At 40.6% G+C, this 20,448-nt stretch overlaps 1 long non-coding RNA gene across 1 annotated transcript; it reads left to right on the forward strand.

The window, feature by feature from the left end:
- Nucleotides 1-269: 269 nt before the first annotated feature.
- Nucleotides 270-8,060, forward strand: LOC122297637. The gene is made up of 2 exons (XR_006238844.1): nt 270-3,431; nt 6,102-8,060. It is a non-coding gene; the product is annotated as an uncharacterized LOC122297637 (long non-coding RNA).
- The last annotated feature ends 12,388 nt before the right edge of the window (nt 8,061-20,448 follow it).

Genomic DNA, 20,448 nt, shown 5'->3' on the forward strand with positions numbered 1-20,448 from the left:
CTTGCGCTCGGCATTCCTTCATGGCGAGTCAGGGGACTCACTTGGTGAAATGAAGCTAGGCAAGTCAAGGGACTTGTGTCTGACTGGCTATCTGGGCAAGGGAAGAGATTTGTGCCCATGATTGAGCTGAAATATTGCATATTTTAGCTATTTAAAACCAATGTTTTTTTAAATTCATCATGACATTATTATTGGTTTTAGATGGAAAAATAGTTAATAAGCATAAATACGAGTTATGATTTAAATTGATTAAAAGCATGAGTTTATGCTTAATTTTATAACTATAATTTAATGAGACAATATTTCCTCACATATATAGTTTATTTGTGCTAATCTATTTTTCTTTTAATTTATTTTTTTCTTTGAGTGTTATTTTGATTTTCAGTTCAAATAAATCCAATTGGAACTGTTGACCGAAGAGAAAGACCTTCATCTGTCTTGTTGTTCTCAACCAATCCGATTCCAAGGTTAAGGATGGCTAACTGTGTGTCAGATGCTGTACATGTTGAAGATGGAGTTGATCACACCCATTCTACTATTTAATCATATGATGACGATAATTTAATCATATGCTCAGTTACAAGTTGATGTCAAAATCCAAATGAAAAGGGCCACTTGGTCACTCGGACACCACATGCTCACATGCGAGGATGAACGAGCTTGCTTTACTTTTGTTTTCGAGTAGCAGCTGGGGGACATAGAGAGATTCGGTGGGAGAATGAGTGGGGTGTGCTGATTAGAATAGAGAGAAGTGTTAGCTGAGGCTGACTCATTAAAGCCGATGGGAAGAGAACGTGAACCGAATCTTGAGTGGAGAGAAAAGAAGATGGTAATGATTCCCTTGAGTGGAGAGAGTGGGACGGCTGGTGTGCAATTCTTGCTTTACTTTCGAGGGGAGAGCAGAATTTTGGTGGGAATTGCTTTACACACGGCTACTTGAGTGGAGAGAGTGGATGAGTGGCTTGGTTCGGCTGGAAACTTTGAGGTAAGTTGCAGCTGGGGGACAAGGAGAGAGAAATCGGTGGAACAAAAGAAAAGATGATGATGTTCACATAGTAAATTCTAAAGCTGCTGCAGCAAGAACATTCGGATCTCACACCATGGGCCACATGCAGCACATGCCAAAACCGAAGCTCAGCTCATCATGCATGACAACAATTCAGACATCATTCGGCAGGGGCCACGGCTTGAGTGGAGAGAGGCTTGAGTGGAGAGATGAGTGGAGAGACCGAGAGCATGATTTTGCTTTCCATTTCTCTTTCGTTTGAGTGGAGATTGATAAAGTGGAGAGAAGCACTATACGGAAAGTGGTAGAGAGGGAGAAATGAGTGAGTGGAGTAAGTGATATGTGCTGATGATTACGGCTCATAATTAAAGAAAATGGATGGTAATCGTAACAGCAGGGGACACGAGCAGCAGCATTTCTTTTCCGTTCAACTCGTGGAAGAAATTAAATTGGAATTTGAGCCGTGTAGCTGGATTTTATTGTGCTTAAAGAGGCAGTTGTACGTGCATATTTATATATATTGCTAGACGAAGGCACCGACTGATTGATTAGAATAGAAAGAAAAAAAAAAGAATTGAGAGAGTGGGTCGATGAGAGAGTGGGGTCGGTTTGGCTGAATGCATGAATATAGTGAGAGTGGGAGCTTACGGAAGAAAATAAAACAGAAAAGAAAAGAAAAAAAATAGTTCAAAGGTTGGTGGAATGAAGTGGAGACCGAGTGGGGGCTTGCCTTGCTTTCATACGGAGGCACAAATGAGTTGAAGAGCACATGGCAGCAAATCAGATCACTCAACACAGCAATCATCACTCGGCAATTCAAGTCACTCAGCTTTACAACACAGCAGCAATCATCACTCAAAGAAACACAAGCACATGCATCACAGCAAACACACTTCATTCACTCAGCAGCTTGCACATAAGCATGGCTATAAAAGGAAAGAAGTTTGGAAGGAAGAGAATCCCGTAGCAAGTTTTAGTTTGAAGTTTTTGTTGTTATTTTCTTTCCTTTTGTAGAGTAGTGTAGTTTAGGTTTTTTTATTTTTCTTTCATTTGTTTTCTTTTATTTGTTTAAGCTTAGAGTGTTTGGTTTTGAATTTTATTTTCTTAGAGTGTTTAAGTTTAGAGTGTTTAAGTTTTATTTTATTTTCTTTCGTTTTATGTTATTGTGTGGTTTCATTGTATTTGATTTTAATTTTATTCGGAACGATATTTCCATAGTATTTGTATTAAATATGTTTGGCTTGGGATTCAATGAGTAGCTCATAACTGTTTGGGGTTGGATTTTCTTCAAGATTATGGATTTTAAATGATTAACTTGATAGATTATATTTCATTTTACAATTGGGAAGGATTAAAATTCTATGTTCTTGAATTTGATCAGTCGTAGACGTGAAGGCACGATTGATGCTTGAACTTGTAACAAGATTTTGATAGCTTTCTTGCACTTCTACAATTGATATAAAATCTGTCAAGCACCTTGATTATACTGAAAAAGCGTGCTTATTGTTTATTTAACCGATCATAATCTCTTGAAACGAGAAAATGGTTGAGAGAAAAAACTTAGAGGCAAAACCAATTTCAAATTAGAAATGAGCGAAAATTGCATCCCGAGTATTTGTTCTATTGTTTTTCCAATTTCAACTTTTACGCATTTTCCTTGGGTTGTGGAATGAGATTTAATTTATTTTAGATTCTAGATCGTTGCAATATTTTGTGATTGATTGATGATTTCACTATATTACTAGTCGGATTTAAATTAAAAATAGATTACGGCTCTTGCTCTTGTTTTGTTGTTGACGTAAGGCACAGCAAAAGCTTGAACGGAACGTGATTTGTTTAGGATTCAAAAACAATAGATTGAAGCTCTTGCTCTTGTTTTGTTGTTGACGTAAGGCACATCAAAAGCTTGAAAATTATCAAGGCTTCTTTCGATTGTTTGTTAATGTGTGTTCGGCTAGTAAAATAGAAAATCCCTTAGGAAAATATTGCAACAAAAACTTGAACTTAATCTTTTTATCTTCCGTTTATCAATGCCTTGACTGGATTGTTAATCGAGAAAATTATCTAGAATCCGAAATAAAGAGAGTCTCAAACCCAACCCAAGTTTTCGTTAATTTGTTTTTCAGAAACTCCAATTTCAGTTTCGATTGTCTTTTTGCATTTCTTTTTATTTTCACCTCTTATAATCGACACCATGTTACCCAAAAACCAAAAAAATCTCATAAATGCTTTGATAACCCATTGTCCCTGTGGAATACGATCCTGGACTTATCCTTGATACAACTTGACACTTCTGCACTTGGAAGCACATTCTCGAGACGAGTCAAGTTTTTGGCGCCGTTGCCGGGGACAACTGGTGTTTATCAGAGCATTCATCTACTGCTGAGAGGACGTTCGTGGAGCTGTGAATCTCTTCACAGCCTAGGTGACTTCTAAATTTTTTTTTTTCTTTCTTTCGCTTTGTTTATTTTTCATGGTCTTTGATTTTCTGCTCCTGTTTGTATGACTGGTTGGGTTAGAATCCATACATCTCGATTGTTTAGGACAGAATCATTGACATCTGTTAGCTCTGCATAATCTTCTAATCATCATCAGACACTGATAGCATCATGGCTGAAAATGAGAAACATGATAGAGAAATGAGGAATCCAAATAGGACACTTCGAGAATATCTTCAGCCTGTTAGAACTAGCACACCCTCATGCATAATTCAACCTTTGAATAAAACGGTGCATTAGTAGACACTGTAGATAGTTGAAAATATAGTTGGGTCCGTCCGTGATCTGACAAGTGGGGCTGTGAAATTTGAAAGTGAAAAAAATAGTTAGATCCGTCCGTGACCCGACAGGAGTGGCTGGAGATTTGAAAAAAAAAAAAAAAAAAAAAAAGATCACATGATGTTGTTGGAAAACGGGATTTGAGGCTCCGAGCTGTCATATCACCGAAATCACATTATCCTTGACGTGGATGACAGCTCGTCTGGTTCATTGTACTACCTCTATAAAATCAGTCGTGAACTCCATCAAATCCGCATCAAGTTTTCATTCTCGTCTCCAGAAACTCATCTGCATTTTTTTTCAACATTCTCGTGTTTAAAACCTTCTATTTTTCTATCAATGGCTCATTCCTCAAACATTCCTCAAGATCAATCCATGAGGCCTTCTGCATCCCAACCGCCTGTTCTTTCTGCAGCCACCATTAGTGCCGTGCTACAACTAGAAAACAATAGTATGGCTAATAGGTCGGACCAAGATGCTATCTACGACCTGGTGAGTCTTGGGACTCGCTATTCATCCTCCATTGTGGCTTTTTCCCAAAGGGTACAAGCCAAAAACAATGAGGTTGAAAGGCTGAAAGAACAAATCGTTGTACTTCAACGAATTTCTCAAGAGGCCCACATAAGGGAAGGAATCGAACGGCAGAAGAATAGACATTTGAAGTCTCTTTTAGATTCTTCATTTCGCTTGCCAGCTCCCATGGCTAAGGATGACCTGATGCTGTATGAAGAGCATGAGCGTCTCAAACTTGAGGCTAAAAACCTCAAGTTTATGTAAAAAAAAAAAAAAAAAAAAAAAAAAATTTTCTTTCTTGCTTGTTTTGTATTTTGTTTATTTTGTTTTGGGTCCACTACTTTGGAGGATCCTGCGTATCAGAATTAATTTCTGAATCATCATTGTATATACCATATGTGTTGTTTTGTTTTTCTTTCTTTTGTTTTCTGTTATGTTTTTAACTTTGACAGAAATCTACTCCTTTTGTGCACTCAAATATCTCAAGTGAATTTGTTTCCTCTCTGTTTAATCATGATTGTATAACATACATCATCGGATATTCATTGCTGAACATTGAGGACAATGTCACATTTAGTTGGGGGGAGGGTTTTCTGTTAATTGTGTTCAATTCCTTTAAAAAAAAAAAAAAAATAAAGAAAAAAATGAAAATAGAAAAAAAAAAAAAAAAAAAAAAAAAAAAAAAAATTAAAATAAAATTTGTGAGGTGCACGATTAACACACACTTCTGGTATTTTTGTTAGATTTGAGTATCTTGGTGGAGTAGTTGAGCGGAATTATTTTGTGAAGATTTATTTTCAACCTTAAGCATAGAACATGACTTATGATGCATCATATTTTGTTGAGGAGTGACTTGAAACACCGGGATGCGATATTTACAAAAATGAGAATTAGTATAATTTATATAGAATGAAGGGCAAGTTTTTGAAAGAACATTTTGCACATGCTTACACTTGTAGTGTTCCTCATTAATGTTCATTGATTTAAAACAGGAGAAGTAAACTGCAGGACTACCGAGCCTTATATAAAAAAAGAAAAAAAAAAAAAAAAAAAAAAAAAAAAGAAACGAAAAAAAAAAAAAAAAAAAAAAAGAAAAAAAAAAAAATCGTGTAATTTTTCCTGAATAAAGGGCTAGAAACAGTTACCCAAAACTTTGGGGGTTGAATGTTCAACCTTTAAACAGAGTTGGCGTGAAAACTGCTAGACCCTTAGGCTTTGAGGTAGTTAGAATCAATAATGATTAATCTTAAGGTTGAAAAATCCTATGATAAATCATGTTTATTAGTGAGGAACACACAGTAGTTTAGCCACACACACATCCGAGTTCTGAAACATTTGCCCTAATTCTATGTGAACAATTGTTGAGACTTTTCTTGTGGATATAACTCCTGATGTTGTATAGTCACGAATCAATTTTTTGTGAGAATTCAGAATTATGTTTGATTGTTTTTGTTTGAATTTCGAGCTTTATGCAATATTCATCTCAATTAATTTTCACTATTTTGCTCAAGGATTAGCAAAAAGCTAGTTGGGGGGTGTGATTGAGCTGAAATATTGCATATTTTAGCTATTTAAAACCAATGTTTTTTTAAATTCATCATGACATTATTATTGGTTTTAGATGGAAAAATAGTTAATAAGCATAAATACGAGTTATGATTTAAATTGATTAAAAGCATGAGTTTATGCTTAATTTTATAACTATAATTTAATGAGACAATATTTCCTCACATATATAGTTTATTTGTGCTAATCTATTTTTCTTTTAATTTATTTTTTTCTTTGAGTGTTATTTTGATTTTCAGTTCAAATAAATCCAATTGGAACTGTTGACCGAAGAGAAAGACCTTCATCTGTCTTGTTGTTCTCAACCAATCCGATTCCAAGGTTAAGGATGGCTAACTGTGTGTCAGATGCTGTACATGTTGAAGATGGAGTTGATCACACCCATTCTACTATTTAATCATATGATGACGATAATTTAATCATATGCTCAGTTACAAGTTGATGTCAAAATCCAAATGAAAAGGGCCACTTGGTCACTCGGACACCACATGCTCACATGCGAGGATGAACGAGCTTGCTTTACTTTTGTTTTCGAGTAGCAGCTGGGGGACATAGAGAGATTCGGTGGGAGAATGAGTGGGGTGTGCTGATTAGAATAGAGAGAAGTGTTAGCTGAGGCTGACTCATTAAAGCCGATGGGAAGAGAACGTGAACCGAATCTTGAGTGGAGAGAAAAGAAGATGGTAATGATTCCCTTGAGTGGAGAGAGTGGGACGGCTGGTGTGCAATTCTTGCTTTACTTTCGAGGGGAGAGCAGAATTTTGGTGGGAATTGCTTTACACACGGCTACTTGAGTGGAGAGAGTGGATGAGTGGCTTGGTTCGGCTGGAAACTTTGAGGTAAGTTGCAGCTGGGGGACAAGGAGAGAGAAATCGGTGGAACAAAAGAAAAGATGATGATGTTCACATAGTAAATTCTAAAGCTGCTGCAGCAAGAACATTCGGATCTCACACCATGGGCCACATGCAGCACATGCCAAAACCGAAGCTCAGCTCATCATGCATGACAACAATTCAGACATCATTCGGCAGGGGCCACGGCTTGAGTGGAGAGAGGCTTGAGTGGAGAGATGAGTGGAGAGACCGAGAGCATGATTTTGCTTTCCATTTCTCTTTCGTTTGAGTGGAGATTGATAAAGTGGAGAGAAGCACTATACGGAAAGTGGTAGAGAGGGAGAAATGAGTGAGTGGAGTAAGTGATATGTGCTGATGATTACGGCTCATAATTAAAGAAAATGGATGGTAATCGTAACAGCAGGGGACACGAGCAGCAGCATTTCTTTTCCGTTCAACTCGTGGAAGAAATTAAATTGGAATTTGAGCCGTGTAGCTGGATTTTATTGTGCTTAAAGAGGCAGTTGTACGTGCATATTTATATATATTGCTAGACGAAGGCACCGACTGATTGATTAGAATAGAAAGAAAAAAAAAAGAATTGAGAGAGTGGGTCGATGAGAGAGTGGGGTCGGTTTGGCTGAATGCATGAATATAGTGAGAGTGGGAGCTTACGGAAGAAAATAAAACAGAAAAGAAAAGAAAAAAAATAGTTCAAAGGTTGGTGGAATGAAGTGGAGACCGAGTGGGGGCTTGCCTTGCTTTCATACGGAGGCACAAATGAGTTGAAGAGCACATGGCAGCAAATCAGATCACTCAACACAGCAATCATCACTCGGCAATTCAAGTCACTCAGCTTTACAACACAGCAGCAATCATCACTCAAAGAAACACAAGCACATGCATCACAGCAAACACACTTCATTCACTCAGCAGCTTGCACATAAGCATGGCTATAAAAGGAAAGAAGTTTGGAAGGAAGAGAATCCCGTAGCAAGTTTTAGTTTGAAGTTTTTGTTGTTATTTTCTTTCCTTTTGTAGAGTAGTGTAGTTTAGGTTTTTTTATTTTTCTTTCATTTGTTTTCTTTTATTTGTTTAAGCTTAGAGTGTTTGGTTTTGAATTTTATTTTCTTAGAGTGTTTAAGTTTAGAGTGTTTAAGTTTTATTTTATTTTCTTTCGTTTTATGTTATTGTGTGGTTTCATTGTATTTGATTTTAATTTTATTCGGAACGATATTTCCATAGTATTTGTATTAAATATGTTTGGCTTGGGATTCAATGAGTAGCTCATAACTGTTTGGGGTTGGATTTTCTTCAAGATTATGGATTTTAAATGATTAACTTGATAGATTATATTTCATTTTACAATTGGGAAGGATTAAAATTCTATGTTCTTGAATTTGATCAGTCGTAGACGTGAAGGCACGATTGATGCTTGAACTTGTAACAAGATTTTGATAGCTTTCTTGCACTTCTACAATTGATATAAAATCTGTCAAGCACCTTGATTATACTGAAAAAGCGTGCTTATTGTTTATTTAACCGATCATAATCTCTTGAAACGAGAAAATGGTTGAGAGAAAAAACTTAGAGGCAAAACCAATTTCAAATTAGAAATGAGCGAAAATTGCATCCCGAGTATTTGTTCTATTGTTTTTCCAATTTCAACTTTTACGCATTTTCCTTGGGTTGTGGAATGAGATTTAATTTATTTTAGATTCTAGATCGTTGCAATATTTTGTGATTGATTGATGATTTCACTATATTACTAGTCGGATTTAAATTAAAAATAGATTACGGCTCTTGCTCTTGTTTTGTTGTTGACGTAAGGCACAGCAAAAGCTTGAACGGAACGTGATTTGTTTAGGATTCAAAAACAATAGATTGAAGCTCTTGCTCTTGTTTTGTTGTTGACGTAAGGCACATCAAAAGCTTGAAAATTATCAAGGCTTCTTTCGATTGTTTGTTAATGTGTGTTCGGCTAGTAAAATAGAAAATCCCTTAGGAAAATATTGCAACAAAAACTTGAACTTAATCTTTTTATCTTCCGTTTATCAATGCCTTGACTGGATTGTTAATCGAGAAAATTATCTAGAATCCGAAATAAAGAGAGTCTCAAACCCAACCCAAGTTTTCGTTAATTTGTTTTTCAGAAACTCCAATTTCAGTTTCGATTGTCTTTTTGCATTTCTTTTTATTTTCACCTCTTATAATCGACACCATGTTACCCAAAAACCAAAAAAATCTCATAAATGCTTTGATAACCCATTGTCCCTGTGGAATACGATCCTGGACTTATCCTTGATACAACTTGACACTTCTGCACTTGGAAGCACATTCTCGAGACGAGTCAGCCCAACCTAGCTTTATGGTGAGTCAAGGGAATTGGCTTGGTGATTCGCTTTCTCAAGGGAGATAACTCTAAAGAATGCACATTCATTTCCTTAATTTGGATTTTACATAAACATTGATGAATTACAATCTTAGGGGAAATACTTCTTTAGGTGTTTGGCATTCCATTGGGGGAATTCCTTCCCTTTATTGTCCTTCAAGTAGTACGACCCTAGTCTATTACTGGCTATTACTATGAATGGTCCCTTCCATTGTGGTCCCAGCTTCCCTTTTTCTTGCATCGTAAGTCCAGTTTGCTTCAACACCAAGTCACCTCCTTAAAATATATGGGCCTGACCCACATGTTGAAGTATCGCTTTACTTTCCTCTTATTGCTCACCATCTGCACCTTGGCTTTTTGCCTTCTCTCTTTCAGCAAATCCAATTGTTCTCTCAGCCTCTCTTCATTGGGCTTTAGGTTGAAGTGTTGCACTCGGTAGGACGACATTCCAATCTCTACTGGTATCACTACCTCACCATCGTATGTTAAGGCAAAATGTGTTTCTCCCATTGGAATTCTGTCTATTGTTCAGTGTGCCCACAAGACTCCTGGTAGTTCCTTAGCCCACCTCCCATCTGTCCATCAACTTTTTCTTTAGCATTCCCATAAGGGTTTTGTTGGTCGCTTCAACTTGTCTATGGGACTGTGGATGGCCCAGGAAAGAGTACTTGAATTTGATACTGAGTTCCATGCACCATTCTTGGTAGTACGAGGAGTCAAATTGCAGCCCGTTTTCTAAAATTATACTTTGGGGGATACTGAAGCGATAGACCACGGATTTTCATAGAAACCTCGTGATGGTTGCAAAAGTGATTGTTGCCAGAGTTTCCGCTTCTACCTATTTAGTAAAGTAATCCAATGCAACAACTTCAAACCCTACAACCCCTTTGCCTAGAGGGATTGGCCCAACCAGATCCATCCCAATTGTGCAAATGGTGACGGGGACATGATTGATGTTAGCTTTTCTAGTGGAAAATGGGGCATGTGTCTTGTGTTTTGAGCATCTTCTTATAAAATCCTCGATGTCTCTAAGGGCATGGGGCTAGTAATACCCCTCCCTCATTACCTTTGTGGCAAGCACCCTGCCTCCTAAGTGGTTACCACAGATCCCCTCGTGTACCTGAGATAGTATGTGCTAGGCCTCATCCTACGAGACACATCTTAGGAGTGGTTTGAAGAAGCCTCTTTTGTACAGGACTTTGTCTATCACTGTGAAGTGTGCCTCCCTGTTCCTGACTTTCTGTGCTTCTCTCTTATCACTTGGCAACTTGTTGTTGTCGAGATATTTCATAATATCCAATGCCCACTCTGGTATTTTGGGACTGATGATCGAGACTTTAATTCCTATAGCTGGGAAGACCACTGGCCAAGTTACTGTGTTTCTTGGCAGGCACGAGTCTTCTTGTCTCAAGGTTGTTCCCTCCAGCTTGTTTGCCTTCTATTTCTCTTCTCTGGTACCTGTTGAATTTGGATGTAGCAGAAATAATCACACTTCTTTCCCACCAACTGAAGGTACTTCTTGGCTGTTTACCTTTTATGGCGAACTCATCTTGCATCTAGCTGATGATTGCTTGGGAGTCTACCTTGACTTCCACATCCATTGGTCCCAAAGCTCTTCGTACATCGCTTCATTGTTGGTCACCTTAAAGGTGAGCCTGATCGCATAGTTGTGTTCCTTGCAAGTCTGACAGGACGAGCCATCGATGTAGACTTACCAGGGCTTTCATGTGGGGGCTATTTGCACTTCTTCTACAAAGCCAGTGAACTTGGCCATGAAGTCTGCCAACATGTCCTTTTATTGCCACATGATTGAGATATTCAATGTCAAACTCTCTTAGTTTGACAGCCTTGCCACATGGCCTGAGGTGTTCGATCTCTGCAGTACCTTCTTAAGGGGGGTGTCTGTGGTTACCTTCTTGGGGTTAGCCTAGAAATAGGGTCTCCACTGCCTGGTATTGACTACCAAGGCAAAAGCCATCATGTCCATCTATGGGTACCTCTTCTAAGCTCCTTTGAGCTCGCAACTCGTGTAGTAGATAGGCTGCTGTAGCCCTCTTTTCACGAACTAGGACTACTGAAATGGAATCCAGTGACACCAGCAAATGCACCAGCAAATCTTCTCCTGGTTCTGCCTGATTGAGGAGCGGCAGGTAAGTTAGATATTCCTAGCAAGTCGTCCACGTAAACCTCCATTTTGTGGCCTCTTTGATTTTTGAACATTCGACTGACCAATTTGTTGGAAGTTGCCTCGGCATTCTTAAGCCTGAAAGGCATAGCTCGATAACAATAGAGTCCTCAATCGGTGATAAACACCGTCTTTTCTTTATCATCTAGACTAATTCGAATTTGGTTATACCTTGAGTAGGCATCTATGTAGTTGAGCAATTGATGGCCCACGGTGGAATAAAAAATTAAATCAATATGGGGTAGCGAGAAACTGTCCTTTGGGCAGACCTTGTCCAAGTTGGAGAAGTTGATACACGTTTTCCACTTGCCATTTGGTTTCCTCACCAACATGACGTTGGACAACCATTCGGGGTAATGTGCTTCTTGAATAAACCTCGCTGCCTGGAGGTGATCAACTTCCTCGGATATAGCGGAATACTTCTCGACATTGAAGCTCCGACGCTTCTGTTAGACTTTTTTGCCCTCAGGATCCACACACAGGTGGTGCTCATTGATTCCATTGTCAATCCCGAGCATCTCCTCATGACTCCAAGTGAACACATCTCAGTGTTCAACAAAGAGTTGTTCATAGATTGTCTCATCTCGGTCCCATCCCGGTCCCTATTTGTACTGTGTGCTCCAGCTTCGCAGGATCCATAAGAACGAACTCTAGGGGATCATTTGGTTATGCTTGCTAGAGGGTCTACTCATCTTCGATTTATTCATCTCGATTGTCCAGATTGGGTGGCAGTGGAGGCCTTGTGGCACCGACCATTTCGACAAGCCTCTACACCTCTTGGCCCCCACCTCTTAGTTCCTGGGCATAGCACTTTCGTGCATGTACTTGCTTGCCCTTAACTTCACCAAGTCCAGAGTGGGTGGGGAACCTTATCTTCATATGATAAGTCAATGTGATCGCCTTTAGGTTGTTCAACGTGGGCTACCCTAGTATCGCATTGTATAATGGCAGAACCTTCACCACCAAGAAGTTTTTCATGGTTGCAGAGGTTCTCGGTGCCTTCCCGATTAAAAATGACAAGGTGATCGCGCCAACCGGTTGGACTATATCCCTGGAGAACCTTTTAGTGACATCAGGGCTGGGTTTAAACGATTGAGATTGATCCCCATCTTGGTGAAGGCATCCCTGAATAGGACATTGGCAAAGCTGCTATTATCGATCAGGATCCTCCTCGTTACAAAATTTGCAATCTACATGGTTACAATTAGGGCTTCATCACGGGATGGATGACCCATCCATCGTTCTCTTCGCTGAATGTAATAACAACACCCCCTGTGTGCTGCTTTTGACTGGCTGAGGTTCTTCCTACGGTGAATAGTTCCTTGTATCGGGCTTTGCAAACATGGGCCTTTTCACTCAGGGGACTTTGTGGATGGCATGGGTCCATACCCTCAGTGGCGGAACCAGAAACTTTTTTAGGGTGGCCAAATTTTCTAATGTGCAACACATTGATATTTAAAAATCAAAAAATCAAAAATATATATAAAATTAGATCTCAATAATTTGTAATATACATGTAAAAATAAAATTCTAAAAATAAAACATGTTAATATATGTTTCAAGTTTTTGACGATAATGTTTCATGAAATAATATTCATCTATTTATAATGAAATATTTAGAATTTATTTACTTCAGATAAACTATCAAGTAATTTTTTAGAATGTCATCTTCCATTCTAGTATATATGTAAGCTAGTTTATTAAGTTTTATATAAACTCTAGATATTTTCATGTCACATTAAGCATATAATATTATAATAGATACCTTAAATAAGATTTTTCTTGCTTAATGAAGTCTAGAGGATAAAACCTCTTAACTATTTTTCATATAGATCACCAATCTTAAATAATTTTTCTTGTATTTTTACTTTGGATTCCAAATTAAGAAGTCTAATATTGTATAACAAAACAATTTAGAATCAATATTAGTAAGTTTATTATTTCTCCTAAACTTAGTTTTGATTTAATTTCGATGAGACCATATTCTTGAAAATAAATAATATATAGGAATTAAACAAACTTTTGAGACTATAGGAAAAAAATTGAAAGGCATTTCTAAGTATCTTAAAATTTAATAGAATATATAAAGATTATAAATTTTTTTGGGGGGGCCATTTTCTATATTTATAAAATTATGAATAAAAACTAAGGTACTTTTTAATTTTTCAAAAACTTTTGGTGAGGCCATGGCCCCTTCTTATATGCATGTGGTTATGCCACTGCATACCCTATAGCCTGGGAGAAGGGAAGTCCTCTTGGAACTCCTTCCGCCATACCGTCTTTAATGTGGCATGGCCCTTTTAGATCAGTTATTAATGCAGCGCGGTTATCTGGTAAACTCATTTAATGCGGCGTGGTCTCTTGGCATTACTTTGGATTCCAGTCATTTCCTTTTGGCATGCTTCCTTCTCCTTCTTTCGGCTTGGCTTCCCATGCTTATCCCATAATGTCCCATCTTGGCCTGGATAGTTACACTTGGTTTACATGGGTCATGGGTTCTTCTTGAATTGTTAAAAGGCTATTGCAGGTTTGGTATGGGCCATTTTGGGTTATTTGGAATATGGGGAACCTACCTAATGTTGGGCTTGGGCTGACAAAAATCCCTTCAATAGTTACCCAGCCAATTCTTACTAGTTTAAACTGATGGGAATTTCCTTTGCCTCTATTTAGTGTTACCAATTATTCCTCTCGCCATTGAGTGAAAATATTAGTGGATCGATGATGCCTGATTTTGATTCTTCCATTGTTGTTCCCGAAGTGGTAACTGACACTTCATGGACTGTCATTCCATCTTTTCCATAATGATGATTGTCAAACATTCCCTCTTCTTTGCGATTGTGTAGCCATGCGAGGCCTTTAAATCTTTTCTCCCTTTCACACTCGTAGTGTGTTGAGAGCCAATAGCTTCTATCACACTCTCATTACTTCCCTCTTCTTCCCTTCTCTTTGCTCTTATTCCTTTTCGCTCCCCTCGTTTGGTTTGATTCTTACTACCCAGATGACTACTTAGAATTTTTCCAACCTTGCGAGTTTTGAGCACCGCCCTGAGGCTGGGATATGCAGGCAACTTTTGGCGTTTCGAGGTCACTTCTGACTTTCTTTAGTCCCTGGCCCTGACATATCCCATTCTGAATTTGGTGGTTCTTGAAGTCCTGGGGCCACGTGAGGGGGCCGCAAGGGCCGATGGCTCTACGACATGGATCGCCCACTTCCCCAACATGTTTTCCTGTGGGCTGAGACTACCTTTCCCTTGTCCAGTTCTTGAAATCCTGCATTGCTTGGGATTGGCTTTTGCTCAACTTTATCCGAATGTTTGGCGGACCTTGATTTATTGCAGCATTCTGTGGCATTGGGCTTTGTGAAGTTTGACTTGGAGCACGCTGACCTTACTTACCTTGAGTTCCTCTTGACCCATAATGTGAATAAGGGCATCAGGGAAATCTGTAGTTTTCCGGGGAATGGGTGCCCTGGTCATTCTGGAGCCGAGATATCACAAGGTACCAGACTGAACCGACAACTTCTTCTTCCTATCCGTGGATGGGAGTTCCCTATGGGTCAGATTGGCAGGGCTGAGTTCCTGATCAAAGCTTTTTGTGGGGTTGTGCATCCAATCGCCACACCAGGCGAGCTACACTGTATTGCGATCGTGAGGGATTGGGCAACCCAGCAACCCCTCTTGGTCCACTCGGAGGTTCTCCTTAGGGAGGATAGCCTTGACACTTTTCTTTCCTTGATAGGTCACGTTGTTCCCTTTGCTCGCAGTATTATCATTCACTCGCCACCAGATTCTTCAAGGAAACGAGTCTCGGATTCTCCTCTAGAAGGCAAGGGGAAGAGAGCCCGTTCAGAGCCCAGTGGGGATGATCTGTGATTCCTAAAGGCCTTGACCATTAGAGCCTGGTGCCTTGGGTTTGGGCAACCCTTCGCCCCTTTTTCTTGCTCTGCGATGCTGATTCGGCACCAAGGAGATGGGGAGTCCTAGAATTCAAGCATGTCTGTTACACCCCTTTCTCTTGTGGCCTTAGTTGTGGAGCTTGGCCCAAGTGGACAAGAGCCCTTGCAGCGGCGCAGGACGTCTCCTAGAGAGCAAACTTGGTTAACATGCACTTTTGGCATGCTCTTTTGGACAGAGCCTTGTCAAACCCGGGTGGTGGAATAGCCCCTAGAACTGAATGTGGAGATGTCTCATTCTTCAACGTCCACTACTTGATCCCTGGCCAAGGCCTTTGAGTCCGAGGAAATCTCGAACCATCTCATGGTGGACTTGGAGTCTGCCGATGAGGGCATTGTTGCTAAAAAATCTCCTTGCGATGAAATTAATGAGGGCAATGCTTTGTCTATTGCTGCTACTGCCGGGCCAATGGTGAATACAAATGTTGGTGCAACTGAAGGCGATCAGTTGGGGACCAAGCCTGGTGTCCTTACCCTACCGAGTCCTAGAGCGGCCTCGGCGGTCAAACCTTTTGCTCTTACCCCACCGAGCTCAGGGAAGGCTACAACAATAGTAAGGAGTTCTAGGGGGTCACCCTTTGTTGCCCTTCCACCCTGCTGGTGAGTGAGGTCACTCTTGCTTCTTCTAGTAGTGGGCCCTATTAGGAAGTTCTGGACGAGTTGATGAGGGTTGAATTGCATTCTTTCAGAGGCTGCAGGCGAAGCCATTCCAGTTTCTCCTCGACTTGAGGGTAAGACTTGGAGGGAGAAGGCTCTGGTGCAAGAGTCTGAGTTGCTTTGTGCCCTTTTCTTTAGTGTAGGCTTACCCTAATCTTTTACTAAATTTAGGATCCATAGGAAATCAAAAAGTTGGCCAAACACATAGTTGGTGGGTGGGGGGCAGTAGGGAGGGAGAACCTGGATCTCCTTCATGGTGAAGATGACACTTGATTATGCAAATGGGGAGAGCGAGGAAAGGAGTTTCCTGAAGGCGGAGCTGGCCATGGCTAGAGAATGTGCTGTGAAAGCTCAAGAGTCACTGAGTAAGCTTTAGGAGTCGCAAGAATCACTTCAGGCGGAGAATGAAGAGTTGAGGGGCCTTAGAGACTTCGATACTCGACGAATCAAGATGTTGGAGGAGGAGTGCTCAACCTTGTCTGCCATTGCAGAGGATCGAGGGGCCTTGTTGTCCATGGCTAGGATTCATGAGGAAGAGGTTCTAGCTAAACTAAAGGTGGCCCACAAGAGGATAGCTAACCAGGACGTGGTCATCCGGGATATGTGGAGTGACTTGTCATAGGTACAAGAGGTCGTCACTCAGTCAAGCTAGTAGCTGGGGAAGGCTCTCTACGTTTGTGATGAAGCTTGGTTAAATGGGTATTTAGAGGGCCATAAGAGGATGCGTGATTACATCATCCTTAATTCTCAAGAAAGTTTTGGGGCATTAAAGGTACATTTGTGGGTGATTTAATTTAAACACCTCGAGCTTGACCTGGCCGCCCTCAACCACACTTGCAAGATTGGGCAGGAGATGATTCCATATGCCTTTCTCTCATAGGATGACAATCCTCTCAACCTCCCTCCCGAGGATGATGCTAGTGCTGCCTTTTGGGGGGGGGGGGGGGGGAGCTTTGAAGAGGTTGGGGTTTACCCTGCCGATTCTGGATAGGAGCTAGGTTTTCCCGAGGGGGGTCCTTTTATCCTGAGGAGGATCAAAGAACTTCCTGGCCTTAACTCTGCTTGGTGTCATTGTTTTCTTCTTCTCTTTTGTAGCTTTTTGCTCTTGGTTTCTGCCCATAGAGATTGTGGGTGCCATGCGCCTCTTTATTCTTGTACATATATGGGACGTAATAACATATCCCCTTTACACCTTGATTGTCTCCCAATACCTTTTGCTTCCCTTTTCACACTGTCTGTCTGCTATCGAGTTCCTCTTTTCCCAAGGATGAGAGGAGGTGCTTCGTATTTGGCTTCTCTGGTTTCCTTGCCGTACGCTGCCTTTTAGTTTTCCCATGAGAATGGTTCAGTGGCCAATGTTCTGTTTGCAAATTAGTGAGGATCTCGAATAGTTGGCCATTTAATGCATGCCAGTTAGTCTCCCTGTGTTTATGGCACTGGATAACGTCTGTTGTGTTTCTCATGGGATTCGTGTAAGGCTTTCCGTGAGATTTATGTTAGATTTGATGAAGCTATAAGGTGTGCATGTGCCTAGGATTTCAAAAAATGAACTGTCATTCCTTGCCTATATATGGCTCCCTTTGCCTCCGTCATTTACCATCAACTCTTCATTCTTGCTCTCCAAGCACTTTAAAGTTCTATTTTTCCTCCTACTATTATTGGCCATTTCTGGCTTCGATGGGTCTTCTGGCCTTAGGCCAGCCTTCTTTTTTTTTTTTTGAAATACTGATCTCATTAACCATGAAATAAAGGGGTACATTTCACAAAGGACTAAAGTGACATAGATCCACTCGGCTACATCATTTCCCTGTGTACAATATGAAAAATACAGTTCGGGCATCTCTCAACCTCAAATACATCTTCTACCATCTCTGCAGCCACCTTTGCTAGCTGGTGTGCTGCCATATTTGCCTCTCTATGGACATGGGAGGCTGTCCAGTTGACACTTGAATCCAATACTCTTTTAGCATCTTCAATCAGACACCCCCCTAAGCTCCAGTCCACTGCTTTACTCAGTAAACCATCCACCACACGCTTTGCATCACCCTCTAAACAGACCTGTTGCAATCCCAGGTCTCTGCAGAATTCAGCTGCAACCAACAAACCATAAGCCTCACCATCGAAAGGAGTCCCTCTTAAAGGTCTTTGAGCTCTAGCAGTGCCAACTACTTTTCCTTGGTAGTCCCTGACTATCACCCCTATTCCAACTCTTCCCTCATTTGCTCTAATTGCTGCGTCCCAATTGAGCTTATAGGAATTCTGCACTGGTTTGACCCACCTAAGTTCTGCTGATCCAACCTGTTTCCTTGTTCCTTTGTCTGTTAGAAGAGATTCTCTGAAGATGGATACTTCTTCTATGGCCTGTTGATACAGCCTAGTGGGATGGGTGAATCCTTTCCCATGATACAGCTCGTTTCTTCTAGACCAAATCCTTTTCAATACAACTGCAGTATCTTCAAGCTCAATAGCATCTAAGTTCTTCACTAGCAAGGACCAGATATCTAAGAAGAGGTCACTATGGCAGGACATCTTCTGAATCTTTTTACAGCTTTGTTTCCACACATCCTGGGCCGCAACACAGCTCCACAAGGCATGACCAGATGTTTCAATGGCTTGGGAGCAGATAAGGCAGTTGCTGTCCTCTACAACCTTCCTTCTCTTCAAGTTAGCTAGAGTTGGCAGAGCCTCACTACAGGCTCTCCACACGAACTGTTTGACACTTGGGGAGGTCTTTAACTTCCATATGCTCTTCCACACATGCTTGGCCTGAGCTTTTTTTGATGACTCCCCCTGGAGATCAGCCTCCATCTGCCTGTGAACATGGTACCCACTCTTCACTGAATATTGGCCATTGGTGGAGAAGTGCCAAATTATCCTGTCTTCCCTTCCCCCAGCACTGATGGGGATTGCCTTTACAGCTTCATACTCTTGTGCAGTGAACAGCTCCTGAATGAGAGGATACTTCCATATTTTTTGATCACTGTCAATAAGATCACTTACTTTTTCACACTCACAGCCCACTGGTCGAGTAGAGACAACTCTTTTTGATGGAAAGGATGTTAACCACCAGTCCTTCCAAATGTTGATATTGTGCCCATTACCCACTCTCCACACAAGTCCCTCTCTTAGAATTTTCAGACCTGCACACACTCCCCTCCACGCAAAAGAAGGCCTTGTCCCCAGTGTTGCATCTAAGAGACCAGTTTTTGGAAAATATTTTTGCTTTAAAACCATGGCAGCTAAGGAGGATGGGTTCTGTAAAATCCTCCATCCTTGTTTAGCAAGTAGAGCCAAGTTGAAGCTTCTGAAGTCTCTAAATCCAAGACCACCAGCCTCTTTGCTGTAGCTTAGTTGGTTCCACCTTACCCACTGAATCTTTGAGGTATCCTCATTGTAACCCCACCAGAATTTTCTTATAAGTTGGTTCAGCCTGTTTGTTATCGAAGTTGGCAGTAGGAATATCCCCATTGCATAAGAGGGAATGGCTTGTAAAACTGATTTTAAAAGGACTTCTTTCCCTGCATTTGACAGAAATTTGTTTTTCCAGTTAACCATTCTTGCCCAAGTTCTGTCAATGAGTGTGTGAAAGGTTGCCACTCTCTGCCTTCCCACTACAGCTGGGAGTCCCAGGTACTTCTCGAAGTTGCTTGTTGCTTTAACACCTGCTTGCTGCAGTATCTGAGTTTTGCATGCTGTCTGTGTGTTCTTGCTGAAAAGGATTGAAGATTTTTCTTTGTTTAGGACTTGACCCGAGGCCTTTCCATAGACTTCAAGGACATTGAGGACACATGCTAGTTCCTTGGGTGTTGCTTGACAGAAGAGGATGCTATCATCTGCAAAAAACAGATGATTAACTGTTATGGGGCCTCTTCCAACAGGTGCAGGGGTGATCTGTCCAGCTTGTTCAGCCCTTTTCAACATTGAGGAGAGAGCTTCTGCACACATGATGAAGATGTAAGGAGACACTGGATCTCCTTGTCTAAGACCCCTCGAAGGCTTGAATCTCCTTTGTGGCTCTCCATTAACTAAGATGGAATAGGAAACTGAATTAAGGCAGGACTGAATGAGTCTAATCCATCTCAAAGGGAATTCCATCTTGACCATTACAGCTTCAACAAAGCTCCACTCTATCCTGTCATAAGCCTTACTCATGTCAATTTTAATTGCCATACACCCTCTTTTTCCTTTCATTCTTGAGTTCATGGAGTGTAAAACTTCATAAGCTACTAAAATGTTGTCTGAAATGAGCCTACCCGGGACAAAGGCACTTTGGTTGAGTGATATAAGGTTGTGAAGAGCACCTTTCATTCTATTTGCAAGGGTTTTAGACACAATTTTATACAACACATTACAGAGGCTAATTGGTCTGAACTCACCTACTCTCTTGGGGTTTTTCACTTTGGGAATTAGGGATATGTAAGTATCATTAACATCTTGGAGGGACCTGCTACAGTTTAGGACTTCGAGTACATAAGAGCCTACTTCCTCCCCCACCACTTCCCAATGTTTTTGATAAAAATGAGCTGGAAATCCATCAGGTCCAGGTGAACCTAAAGGATTCATCTGAA

This window comes from Carya illinoinensis, chromosome 15 (assembly GCF_018687715.1).
Source record: "Carya illinoinensis cultivar Pawnee chromosome 15, C.illinoinensisPawnee_v1, whole genome shotgun sequence".
Lineage (NCBI taxonomy): Eukaryota > Viridiplantae > Streptophyta > Magnoliopsida > Fagales > Juglandaceae > Carya > Carya illinoinensis.